Genomic DNA, 13,437 nt, shown 5'->3' with positions numbered 1-13,437 from the left:
AACATGGCACTTCTGTTTACAACTTTTTAACCGGAAATGATATAAAAACCAGAAATATGTATTTATTCTCGTCTTGCTAAGACGAGTCGAATAAGATACATATTAAATATAAAAAAATATTTTTAAGAAACGCTTTTCCTTAGTTACGAGTGACTAAAATTAAACATATTATAAAAAAATCAACTAAAAAGCAAAAAATTAAAAAATGAAAAAATCTGACACATTCTTCAAAGAAAAGCGTGGCGCGTCTTCATCGAATAAACGGTTGTCGCACCACGCTTTTCTTTAACAAATATGTTAGATTTTTTCTTTTTTTTATTTTTGCTTTTTAGTTGATTTTTTTATAATATGTGTAATTTTAATCACTCGTAAATAAAGAAAAGCGTTTCTGAAAAACACTTTTCAAACATTAAAATATATCGTCATGTTTATTAAAATATGTATAAAACATATGATGTACAAACATGAAAAGTAGTCGGGATCGGCAAAAAATTTGAAACTGTATTGTTTATTTATGAAGCATAACGTAAACAATTAACGTAAAAAGTGACATTATGTATAGTTCATATAATTAGAAACAATCTGTAAAAGTTTCAAGTTTCTTCATTGTAAAACACAAGAGAATTTAAGCATTTTCCGTTAAAATCGTTTTTTTTTATTTAAACAATTAATAAACAAAAAAAATATTTATTGACTATTCGTGTATTGTTCCCGCGAATGCATATATCTGCAAATGTTTAGCCATTTGCATTGAAGAAAAGGCAGTCAAATTGACGTCCAAAAATTTGAGCCAAACGATTGAACTAAAGCAAAGAGTTTAATTAATTAATACGACAAAACGAATTCTAATGTTAATTGTAGCACAAAACGTCTCTACCGGTGGTTTTTCTAAGACTACGATAAAAACACGAATTTTTTTTATTCGAGTTTTGGTTGAAGTTTTGTTTCGTATCGTATTGAAATTTGACACGAATAAACGCCGATTTATAGATAAACAAATATATGAGCGTTCAAAATTTGAAACTTTATTGTTTATTTATGAAGCATAACGTAAACAATTAACGTAAAAAGTGAAATTATGTATAGTTTATACCATTAGCTACAATCCGTAAAAGTTTCAAGTTTCTACATTGTAAAAAACAAGAGAATTTAAGCATTTTACATTAAAATCGTTTTTTTTTTTATTTAAACAATTAATAAACATAAAAAATATTGACTATTCGTGTATTGTTCCCGCGAATACATATGTCTGCAAATTTTCATTCATTTGCGTTGAAGAAAAGTCAGTCAAATTAACGTCCAAAGATTTGATGCAAACTATTGAAGTAAAGAAAAGCGTTTAAAAAGCGTTTAAAAAATAGACGGTTTCGTTTTGATTTAATTAGAGTCTGTTACCACCCTCTGACATGCGTTTCAAGGTTTATCCGTGATCAAAGAGACTTTGTAAGAAGACTGAATTAAATCAAAACGCACCGACTGGTTGGTAAATATATTTAAATATTCTACCAAGGCGACCTTTAGGTCTTTAGCGACCTCTAACGAGGAAAGATGAAGTGAGTGTCGATAACGATTAAAAGAAACTGTGAAACTGAGGTATATTCATGCCATCGGGCGATGCTAGGAATCTATTCCACTAAAGCTTCAGCAGTTTACCCGTCTAAACCACTATAATTTTGAACTCTGATAGGAAAGATGAAGTAAGTGTCAATAACCATTAATGTAGAATTGTAAATATTTTATCTTAATTTTGAAGACTCCTGTATATATTTTTTCTTTAATTATTCGTACAAACACGAAACGATCGGGCGTCGACACTCTTAGGGACAGATGTGTGGGCGTATCTAATCGACGGGTAGTTTAGTGAGAAGATTGTGTTTATTTTCAATCGTCCTTAAGATAAACAAGTAGCCGGATTGACTAATTTTAATAGTTTTCATTTATTGGAAAAGGTCGGTACATACTTTGAACCAATTTTAATGGGTTGGTTCTCAGGAGAAAACGGTCAGTGTTGTATAGGCAGTCGACTTTGAGATTCTGAGGAAAGACGTTGTATTGGCAATAATCTAAAGGACGTTTAAGACGTACTTATATATTGACAAGCCGGGCATATATTAAGTAAATAAACGCATTATTTCAAAGACATTTTCTTTTATGAGAAGTCGTAAAACTTTAGTCGCAATTACACAAACACTTTTACATTTCGTCAATTTAATAGTATCTATAATTTAGTTATCTATTTTATTAATTAAAACTGTTAAATATCACACGGACTTTTATTACTATTGTCTTTAAATAATCCTACAATAATATATAACGAGTAATATAATGCTTGTACCATTTCGGCAACTTTAAAATAGTACTCCAGTTGCCACTCTGAAACTAGAAATCCAAGGTCAAATTTCTCACCTTTTCATCTTTGGTTTATAAGCTTTTATTCGACACCTCGTTTACCGTTCTATTTGTTCTCATATCGGAGCAGCTGTGTTTACAAAGACAGACAAACGTACGGACCGAAGGCATAAAACCGGACGTATTATATTTTTCTCTTATTGCTAGGACGTCGAATAATATATCGCTTTAGTATTTCGACGACTTTAAAACAGTACTTTCGGTTAAAACTCTTCAACTGAAAGTCTGAGGTCGAATTCCTCACCTTTATTACCATCTTTGCGTTATAAGAGTTCATTCGACACCTTATTTGTCATTATATGTGTTCTAATAACGAAGGAGTTGTGTTAACGGATGGATAGATAGACATGGATCATTCAAGGTTTTTACACTTTAATGTAAAATTGGCGAAAATAATATACTTATATTTCATTTAAAAGTTGTTTTGTGGTAACAGTAATAATTGTATTAGTGTGTTTTTTTGGAGCACTTTAGATACATGCTTTGCATTACTTAACTAGTTTAACAATTGTGATCACAAATTATTTGTCTCACAAGTTTGTTACTTGTGTTGTCAACCGGATTCCCGGATACAGATCGACATACATTTTGTTGAATAAGTTTTTGTCTAAAAAATAATTTACCAAAAACCTCCAAAATCCACATGATTTCGCTAATTCTACATAGATGTATCAGCTTACAGATTTATTTTATTTATTTGAACCAAGAAAAGAAGTAGGTACATTTTATACATTTTGATATTTTTGCGGTATACCCCCCACCCGTTTACAATAAATGGACATTTAAGGTCGAGAAAGGCACTTAGACCAACACTATTTCTAATAAATATGAACGAATGGACTTTTCATTTTTATTTAAGAAATGTCGCTAAGGAATACAAAAATGAAAGTTTTCAAAGCAGTTTATATACCTGTTCTGACTGTTGGTTCTGACCTTCTGTTTCAAGGATTCCTAATTTCGAAAAGAATATAGATACTCTTCTTTGTACTATATCTAATTTATAAAGAAAAAAATTACCGAACAGAGAATAGGCTGTCGGCGTTTTATACGTGACTTAAGATTATAAAGGTCATTCTATGTAATTTTATATTTTATTTATCTCAGAATATATTCATGAACCATAAACAAATCAGTATACATCTAATAGGGGAGTGCATATAGATTTTCACTTCGGAAAAAATCAAACAAAATAGAACTTTTTGTAATTTCATTAAGAAATGTTTAATAAACAACATATCAAAAAGTTCTACTCGAGAAGTGGGTGCTTCATTTTTTATTAATGAACTACGAAGTTTGATGTTTTTTTAAATAACTCCGAAAATATAAATTTTAGAACAAAACTGACTTGAACCATTGAAAAATTCAGAAAATTTTACAAAAAAAAACCTTATATACAGAATTTTCTAAAATTAAATCTGTATCTTCTATAATTTTTTATTTATAACGCTAAAGTCACCCTTCTCACAAACATTGGCGCACTGTAAACTAGCGTACGGCGAAGTGCACGTTTGAGTTATTTTAATGTAATTCTTTAACTAATTTATCAAATGAAATTTTACAAACTGAACATAAAAGAAGAATAATTAAGCTATATTATCGTTATAATAAAAAGAAATAAAATGTATGGGCATAAGTACGGTGGGAGCGGAAAGTGAGCCTTACATGAATTTTGTTTAAAAATGATTTAAAAATGTGTAACTAATACAATTTTTCTTATAAAACTCTCAATTTTGCACAACTTACCTTTCAAGCATCGTACTAAATGATGTTTTATTAAAAAAAATCTCAAAAATTTAATTCAAATGATATGACGTCTTATAAAATGTAATTTTTGAAATCTTCGTAGTTCTATAGAATTACCACCATTTTAAGGCGGTATTACTCAAGTTTGAACAGATCTATTACAGTTTTATAAGTGTTTTTTTAAAGCTTAGGATGTAATCTTTAAAACGCACTGAATTATTTTACTTTAGATATTAAATAAACTGTTTATTTTTGAGAAAATTAAGAAAGATAACAAAAATGTATATAATACAAAAACCGAAAATTACCAGCTAAAAAAATGTTTATATAAAGTGATAAAAACTTTTTTCTGGAAAACTTACCTAAAATACATTTAATAATAAACTTTAACAATAATAAATGTTCAGCAAAAAATTTTTTTTTAGCTCTTATACAGTATGTCTGCGTAACTTGGAACCTATTGATAACTATTTTATTATCAGTTTTACGAAAAAAAAGTTATTCTTTATAAAATACTCTGCATCGTATATAATCTAAGATGCAATCATCAAATATCAAATTTAATGAATTTTATACGAGGTATGTCAAAAATATGAATTTCACTGGAGAGTAAAGTATCGTTAAATTTCAAAATATCGAAAATTGTTATTAATAAAAATTGTTTGGAATTAAAAAACTTGTTTTAGTGTTCAATTACATCCTTCTAATTAAAATATTGTGAATAATAAAGCTCTTAAGAAAAATTCATATTTTTTATATACCTCGTATAAAATTAAAAAAGTTTAATATCTGATGGTTGTATCTTAGATTTTAGACCCGGGTGAGCATTTTATGAAGAATAACTTTTTTTCGTAAAAGTGATAATAAAATAGTTATCATAATTGTAATAAAATTATGATGACATGATGAGTATCCGTAATTTGAGAAAAAATTGAAAAAAAAATTTCGATTAGAATAATGTAATTATATATTTAAACATAGTTTTTAATTTCAAACAACTTTTCATAATAGCATTTTTGGATATTCTGAAATATAAAAGTACTTTACTTTTTAACGAAATTCATATTTTTGACATAACTCGTATAAAATTGATAAAATTTGATATCTGATGGTTGAGCATTAGATTTTTGACTATCCAGAGCATTTTATGAGGAATAACTTTTTTCGTAAAATTGATAATAAAAAAGTTTTCCATGTGGTTCCTAGCTAAGCAGACATACTGTATAAGAGCTTCTGTATAAGAATTTTCAAATTGCAATGCCATATTCAGATTCAGTATAATCAAAAGCAAAATAGAAACATATTTGATCAAAGTAAAATGATGAATTTAACGATATTCTTAAAATTATTAATACAAAATAATTGTTATTGTTTAAACAATTAATAAACAATTAGAGGCCAAATCCTCGAGTAGAACTTTTTACTTTAACATGTATATAAACTAACAAAAAAAGTTTTAGAAAAATATAAGCTTGTTTGAATTTTTCCGAAACAATGCATGTTTTACATAAAAATTAGTATATGGATACCCAAGTACCCCTGTTGGGCAATAGTATATTTTGTTTTGGTAACAACAGAATATAAAATCGTTGTTGGTTGGTTTTGCTATGTTTTTGTGATACAGTTTTTCAATATCGTGCTGAACACTAGATGCTAAGTAATAAAAATAATTAGTTCTTTCAATTATTAACACCCGATAAAGATCTTAAAGAAACTTGGAGAAAGCGGTGCAGCTTCTCAACGATGCGAATCTCACCAGTACTTGCCACATGTTTTAAATGCAGGTTCCTTGATTCGATTGCGATGGTGCATTATAAAGTATACATAATGTTTATTTGGTGAAATTTGGTCATAATCGAAAGTTTAAAAACATAAATTTGTTATATAGTACAACAGATTCGTAAAATGTTATATAAATATTAAAAACTGAATTAAAATTCACATTTTTGTTCTAATTTTATATTTTAATAGTCCGGAAATAAACTATTTTGTAATACGATAGTAAATGCATTAAAGTAGATAATTACCGGTAATAATATATGTTTTATGCCTTTTAAATAGAGGTTATTTAATATAGTTCTTAAATGCCAGTTTATTTTCAATATCTCAAGTTAATAGCTCTCCGTACACGTTATTATCAGATGACTCACACCCCTTTTTCTTCTTTTCGTACCACGTGTTGTTTTCGAAATCCTGTACGCAGTACAACAAGGCAAACAACCGACATTATGCTAAAAATATGTAGATGATGTGTTCTCCATTTGGCCCGAAGGACCAGAAATATTAAGCAAATTTCGGATGGACATCAGCAATAAAAAAGGATCCATCAAAATCACCATGGAACAAGAAAGCAATAACTTACTTTCTTTTCTGGATATGCTAATTATAAAACAAGACACGAGATATGCAACCAAAGTCTACAGAAAACCAACTGACACCAACAGATATTTAAATTACCACTCCAACTACAACATAAACATCAAGAAAGAAATTATCAATTCCCTATAAGATAGGGGCCGAAGAACGTTCTCCAATGATAATGAATCTTAGTAAGAAAAAAACCTGCTATATAGCAAAGGTTTTAACTAAAAATGACTACCAATTGCCATTTATGAACAAGGAATTCCACAAGATTGAGGACAAGAAAGGATAAAACACTAGAAGCATTTAGAGACATTCACAAGAAAAGATTCAAAGATGACAACAGTACCATATGTGAAAGACATATCAAAATAATTGATAATAAACAAGTACAACTTCGCTATGACATTTGAAACAATCAACACTCTAATATTATATACTCTACAAAATCACACCCAATAACACATAATAATGGATTAAAAACTGCATCTATAAAATACCCTGTGATTGCAACAATGTCTACATGAAATAAACTGCAAGACCACTAAGTGTCAGGGTAAACGGGCATGAAACGTACATCAAGAACGAAGACTTCGAGAAAGCTCAGATGTGCAAATATTCCTGGGGCAAGGAGCATAGGGTTCAATTGAATGGTACATCAATATTCAAAAGTAAAAGAAGCAGTCAAAGAATTTCTATTTAAAGAGACACTGCAGGATTCCAAGGACGGAGTAAAGGTGAATGGCTTAAACATCAACAGCATGAGATACGCCGATGAAACGGTGTTGATTGTGAATTCCGACTGCAACAACTCATCGACAGGACCAACTCGATCTGTGAGTAATACGACATGAAAATAAACATTAAGAAAACCAAGGTGATGCCAATCCTAAAAAATCAGAATGTACCTCAATCTTGCACAATAAACGGGCACATTTTAGGAGCGGTCAATAAATTTAAGTACCTGGGATGTTGGATAAATAGTAGCCTAAATCCTGATTTATAAATAAGATCGAAAATACAACAGGCCAGAAAGTCTTTCGAAAAAATGAAGAAACTGCTAATGTGATCCTTGAACAAAACTCGAAATTTGACTACGTTTATCAAAATGTCTGGTCGACTCTTCTCTATGCATGCGACATCTGTATCGTATCTAAGCAACATCCGACATTGGGCAGAGCTAACTTTCGAAAGGCTAATAAGAACAGTTGAAGACAGACAAGAATTTGCAATTGTAGTAGTCAACCTCCATTGAAGCAGAAGTGGAAGATCAAGTGAATAGAGCAAACAGAGCCGCAGGTTGCCTGAATGACACAATATGGAAAATAAGAATATCGGAAAAGAAATGAAAGGCAGAATTTACAAAACAGCCATCAGACCAATAATGACATAGGCGGCTGAAAAACTACCCGACACAGACAGGACCAAAAGATTGCTCGAAACAGTGGAGATGAAAGCCCTTCGAAAAATCGATGGTAAGACTTTATGAGACAGAACTACAAGTACAGATATACGACGGAGATGCACGGTGGATAACATTAATAACTGGGTAAGTAACACAAGAATTGAATGGAATGACCACATAAGGCTAATGAAAACAGAAGCGCGACACGGCTCACCAATAGGAAGACGATCTGTGGAAAGACCGCGAAAACGCAGGAACGGCAACTTACTAGAGGCACATTGAAAAACAGACAGAGTCATGTCTATACAAAAAAAAGAAGAACCTCCATTAAAGAAAGGGCAATTTGAGAAAAAGAATAAAAATTAAAGATACGAGATAAAACAGAACGGCCGTCGAAAGACTCTTATTTAGTAAGTAAAGTATAGAACAAAATGACAAGTAGAACTTACTGTTAAATTAAAATTACTGACAAGCTATTACGGGTCTGTGAGTTAATGGTCACTGAGTTAATTCATTGGACGAGTTATTGGGAAATCAGTATCAGTAGACATGCATATAAGCCTGGATCCCGCGTACCCAAAAAAAAGTTGATTAATAGCAAGCTGACAATTTGTTAGGAGCTTAACGGTGTCTAGTCGGACAAACTTTGATGAATGGGAATACTGGAACATGGGTTTTAATTGTGGAACGTGATTTTAATTTTGGAACTGGTCATCCTGACAAGTTTATGATTGTGAAAACTAGCAGGTTGCGTTTAAGTTTATTCAATAGCAAACTTTATATAATATATGAAAAAATGTTTGTCCGCAAATATCTTGGGAAGTCCGACACGTAGAGCATGTCAAATGACAGGTATTATATTGGTGGTAAATAGCAGTCTGATTTTTGCATGAGAGTTTAATGAAAGGGTAACAAATCAATTGGAAGTTCTACAAGTTCATCCGACAAAATACATGTAACGTTTTCATAGTCTGATGTTCCAAATCTGTAACCTGTTCCACAATTAAAACTTCGCCTTTTCCAGTGTCCCCATACATCGAAATTTGTCCAACTAGAGATCATTAAACTATTAACAAATTTTCAGCTTGCTATTAGTCAACTTTTTTGGTACGCGAGATCCAGACCTAATATTTTAAAAGGAATCTTTAGTTAAAATATAGAAAATAACTTTTTTACCACAATATTTTTTTTCAAAGAGGGAGGTATCTTATAATATGCTAATATATTATATGTATTACATAATAAATTTTTATGTTTTGCAAACGAAAAACATTCCGAAATAAATCAAATTTACATGTGTCTTAGTGTCCCAAAAAACACACAGTATGTGTTACGATATAATTTTTTTTTGTTTTGAGTCTAACGTCTGATAAACTTGTGCCACTTTCACCAGCAAAGTCTGTCTACGAATATGACGTAATATCTTTCAATATACTGATTATATCAAAACTTGATTCAAATTAATATGTTATTGAGGATACTAATTTTCCAACATATTATACAAATTAATCGTTAACTTTACTATTTCAATGCCTTTTATTTCTGAGAGTATAAATAATTGCAAACATAGTGAACTTCAAAAGATGTTTAACGGAAGCATGGTAGGTTTAGACCCGTTGTGATTGAAAAAATAAAAGTGTGATTAAATATACGTGATAAACAAACACCAAACTGTGTGCAGCAAGGGGTTCATAAGCAACAAGTCATATATATTTTCCTGTGAGATCTATGGTATTCTCTTTTTATAGTTAGAAATATAATCTCTCTCTTTCTCTCTTTCTCTCTCTGTCTCTCTCTCTCTCTCTCTCTCTCTCTCTCTCTCTCTCTCGCTATCTCTCTCACTCTCTCTCTTTTTTAAAAAATTAGGTGGAGAACTAGAAATATTACTATGAGAAATTGTAAACTTAAATATTTCTGGCATGCACCCTCCTCCTCCTAAGTGCCTTCTCTGTTGAGGTTGGCGATCAATATGGCAAATTTTCGCTCCGTTCTGGGCTTGATGGATTAAGTCATTTCCTGTTGTATGGGTCCAATCTCTAATGTTTCGGAGCCAGGATTTTTTCTTTCGAATTTGCCTTCTAATATTACCCGGAGCTGCTCAAATTCCCTATGGCACATTACGTGTCCTAGATAAAACGTCTTTCTAATTTTGATTGTGGTGACCAAATGAGGACGTGTGTTCATTATTTCCAGTACTTCATCATTTGTAGTTTTGCTGGTCCAGCTTATTTTTAGCATTCGGCAGTACATCCACATTTCGAATGAATTCAGTTTGTTGACGTCATACTGTTTTAATGTCCAGGTCCCACAGCCATATAGTAATAGAGACCACACATAACACTTTAGTGTGCTCAATCTTATTGTGATATGGCATGCATATCTGCGAATAAATTCAGAGTTATACAACAAGCCATGGAACGTGCGATGCTGGACGTGAGCCTTCGAGACCACATCACAAACCAACAAATCAGGCAAAGATCAGGAGCTTAAGACGTCATCGAAAGAATCACGACACTTATGTGGAACTAGGCAGGGCACTTAGCTAGAACACAAGATGGATGGTGGACATGACGAATCATAGAATGGAGGCGAATAAATTTTAAAAGAAGCCGAGGACGACCACCGACTAGATGAACCGACGACATAAAAAGAGTAGATGGAAACTGGTTGCAAGCGGCCCAGTATAGAGAACACTATAAAGACCTGAGCGAAGCCTATGTCCAGCAGTCGACGCGAGTGGCTGATTGATGATGATGATCATGAAAAACAATAGATCAGTTTTGCTTCAAAATACAGATAGGTAAAATAGATTACATGAGATGCCCAACTCGTAGAACAATTTCGTGGTTTACCAAGCTCTGTCAATGATATGAACAGGGCAGAACTTGGATCTTTTGGAGGGCTGAGGAATAAGTTTTAAATCATATTGTTGGTCCCTTTAAAATGGTTAAAAGGGCCCAGTACAGCGCAAAGTGAAAAACTAGTGAATACAGTAGGTAGCTGATCAAGTGTATTCTCCTTAGAAAATGTTCATATTAAGAAGTTTTGTCTATATTCAATCAAGTCCAAATATAGTTGTGAAATTTCTTAACGATCGAATTTATACAATGGGTGTAAAATTACACTTACGGGCGTTACACTTGTACACCCATTGTCCCATGTACAGTGAGACACATATTATACAGGGTGTAACAAAAATACAGGTCATAAATTAAATCACATATTCTGGGACCAAAAATAGTTCGAATGAACCTAACTTACCAGTACAAATATGCACATAAAAAAGTTACAGCCCTTTGAAGTTACAAAATGAAAATCGATTTTTTCGAATATATCGAAAACTATTAAATATTTTTTATTAAAAATGGACACGTGGCATTCTTATAGCAGTAGCATCTTAAGAAAAAATTATAGTGAAATTTGGATACCCCATAAAAATTTTATGGGGGTTTTGTTCCTTTAAACCCCCCAAACTTTTGTGTACGTTCCAATTAAATTTTTATTGTTGTACCATTAGTTAAACACATTGTTTTTAAAACTTTTTTGGCTCTTAGTACTTTTTCGAAAAGTCAGTTTTTATCGAGTTAAGGCTTACTTTTTAATATGTGTACATACAAATTTTATGGGAGTTTTGTTCTTTTAAACCCCCCAAATGTTTGTGTACGTTCCAATTAAAATATTACTGCGGTACCATTAGTTAAACACAGTGTTTTTAAAACTTTTTTGCGTCTTTGTATTTTTTCGAGAAGGTAACTTTTATCGAGATGTGGCTTCTTTTTATATGGTTCAAAATATACCTAAAAATGTAAATCAAACATAAATTTTTATATTATTACCAAGTCTCCATAATCGTACTTAACCTTAAACAAATAGGTGGTGGATTTGACAAATATTCAAAATATCTCGATAAAAACTGACTTTTCGAAAAAGCACTAAGAGCCAAAAAAGTTTTAAAAACAATGTGTTTAACTAATGGTACTACAATAAAAATTTAATTGGAACGTAAACAAAAGTTTGGGGGGTTTAAAGGAACAAAACCCCCATAAAATTTTTATGGGGTGTCCACATTTCACTATATTTTTTTCTTAAGATGCTACTGCTATAAGAATACCACGTGTCTATTTTCATTAAAAAATCTCTAATAGTTTTCGATATATTGGAAAAAATCGATTTTCATTTTGTAACTTCAAAGGGTTGTAACTTTTTTTATATGCACATTTGTACTAAGGTAAGTTAGGTTCAATCAAACTATTTTTGGTCCCAGAATGTGTGATTAAACTTATGACCTGTATTTTTGTTACACCCTGTATAAGAATACAGTTTTGCTTAGCAGCTATTTGGTAGGCGTTTTCCCCAAGTACATTCCAAGGAAATATCCATATATTCCAAATACTTCTCTTTCCAATTTAAACTAACGAATTGCATATTATTCACTACATCTGCTTTAGATTTTAGCCCTCGAAATAATAATAAATAATGACTTATACTTTATAAGTTGCCCATTGTGAGTCGATTAAAAAAATCGACTACAAAATATTGAGTTAAAGTGAAAATATTTCGGAGGTTTTTCATGCTACTACCAATAATATAAGAACAGCTATGGCAGTCGCTAATATTTGGTATCGAAACATTTTATTGCACACATCAGTTAATTTTAAATATTGTTGAAGTACTTTCTGTATAGCTCCCTGAAAGGTTAGGCTTAAAGATAATTTTTATCTATAGAGTCTATAAAGTAAGTAATAATCATACATATTTTTATAATAAAGTCAGACATTCCAATTAGTAATTGACATGATTGTTTATTTACGATTTAACATGACATTGCTAACAAGAGAATTATGTACCTATACTGTGGTGATTGGATGTTATGGAATGTGTGACTAGGTATATGATGGTATCATTGTTTATCCAATAGAGAACCTTAGTTACGTTTATACTTAAAATATAATAAAATGTGCGTAATAGAGGTAAATCATGAGACAAAATTGGTTTATGCTTTTTCGAACATGACAAAACACGATAGGTTGTTTCCGTTAAAAGTTATATGTTCTTCAAAAATGTCGTAAAAGTAGTTGCAACGTCAAAGAAATAATTGATTTTTTTTATTTGGCTTAATGCCTCGACAACTAATAGCCTTTGTCAAGGTACAGTGGATTTTTCCAACCAGGTACCTATACTAAATTTACAATCAATATGCAGTAGAAATAAACAAAACAAGACATGTTAAATGCTACCAAGAGCACTCCCGAATCATAATTTACAATGTATAAACTTTGGAAATTATGATTTGGGATTTACAATGTATATACATTGTAAATTATGTTTCGGGAGTGCTCCTAGTAAGATTTAACGGGTTTTGGTTTGTTTATTTCTACTACACCTTGATTGTTAATTTAGTATAGTGTATCGTGTAGTCTGTGTGTTAAGTAAGTGTCTTGTTACTTAGCAAAGTCGACGTCATTGTCTTTGCAAAGAGACGCTAATTGTATCCGAATGTCTGAGAAAAATTGGTGGTT

The 13,437-nt window shown here is 31.2% G+C and overlaps 1 protein-coding gene across 2 annotated transcripts in view; it reads right to left on the bottom strand.

Moving 5' to 3' along the window:
- The window catches only part of LOC114333418 (lysosome membrane protein 2), a 705,292-nt gene that overhangs the window by 325,719 nt on the left and 366,136 nt on the right, over positions 1-13,437 (bottom strand). The window lies entirely within an intron of this gene.

The sequence above is a fragment of the Diabrotica virgifera genome, chromosome 3 (assembly GCF_917563875.1).
Source record: "Diabrotica virgifera virgifera chromosome 3, PGI_DIABVI_V3a".
NCBI classification, from domain to species: Eukaryota; Metazoa; Arthropoda; class Insecta; order Coleoptera; family Chrysomelidae; genus Diabrotica; species Diabrotica virgifera.
The sequence above is the reverse complement of the archived record's forward strand: the minus strand, read 5'-3'. Positions and strand labels throughout refer to the sequence as shown.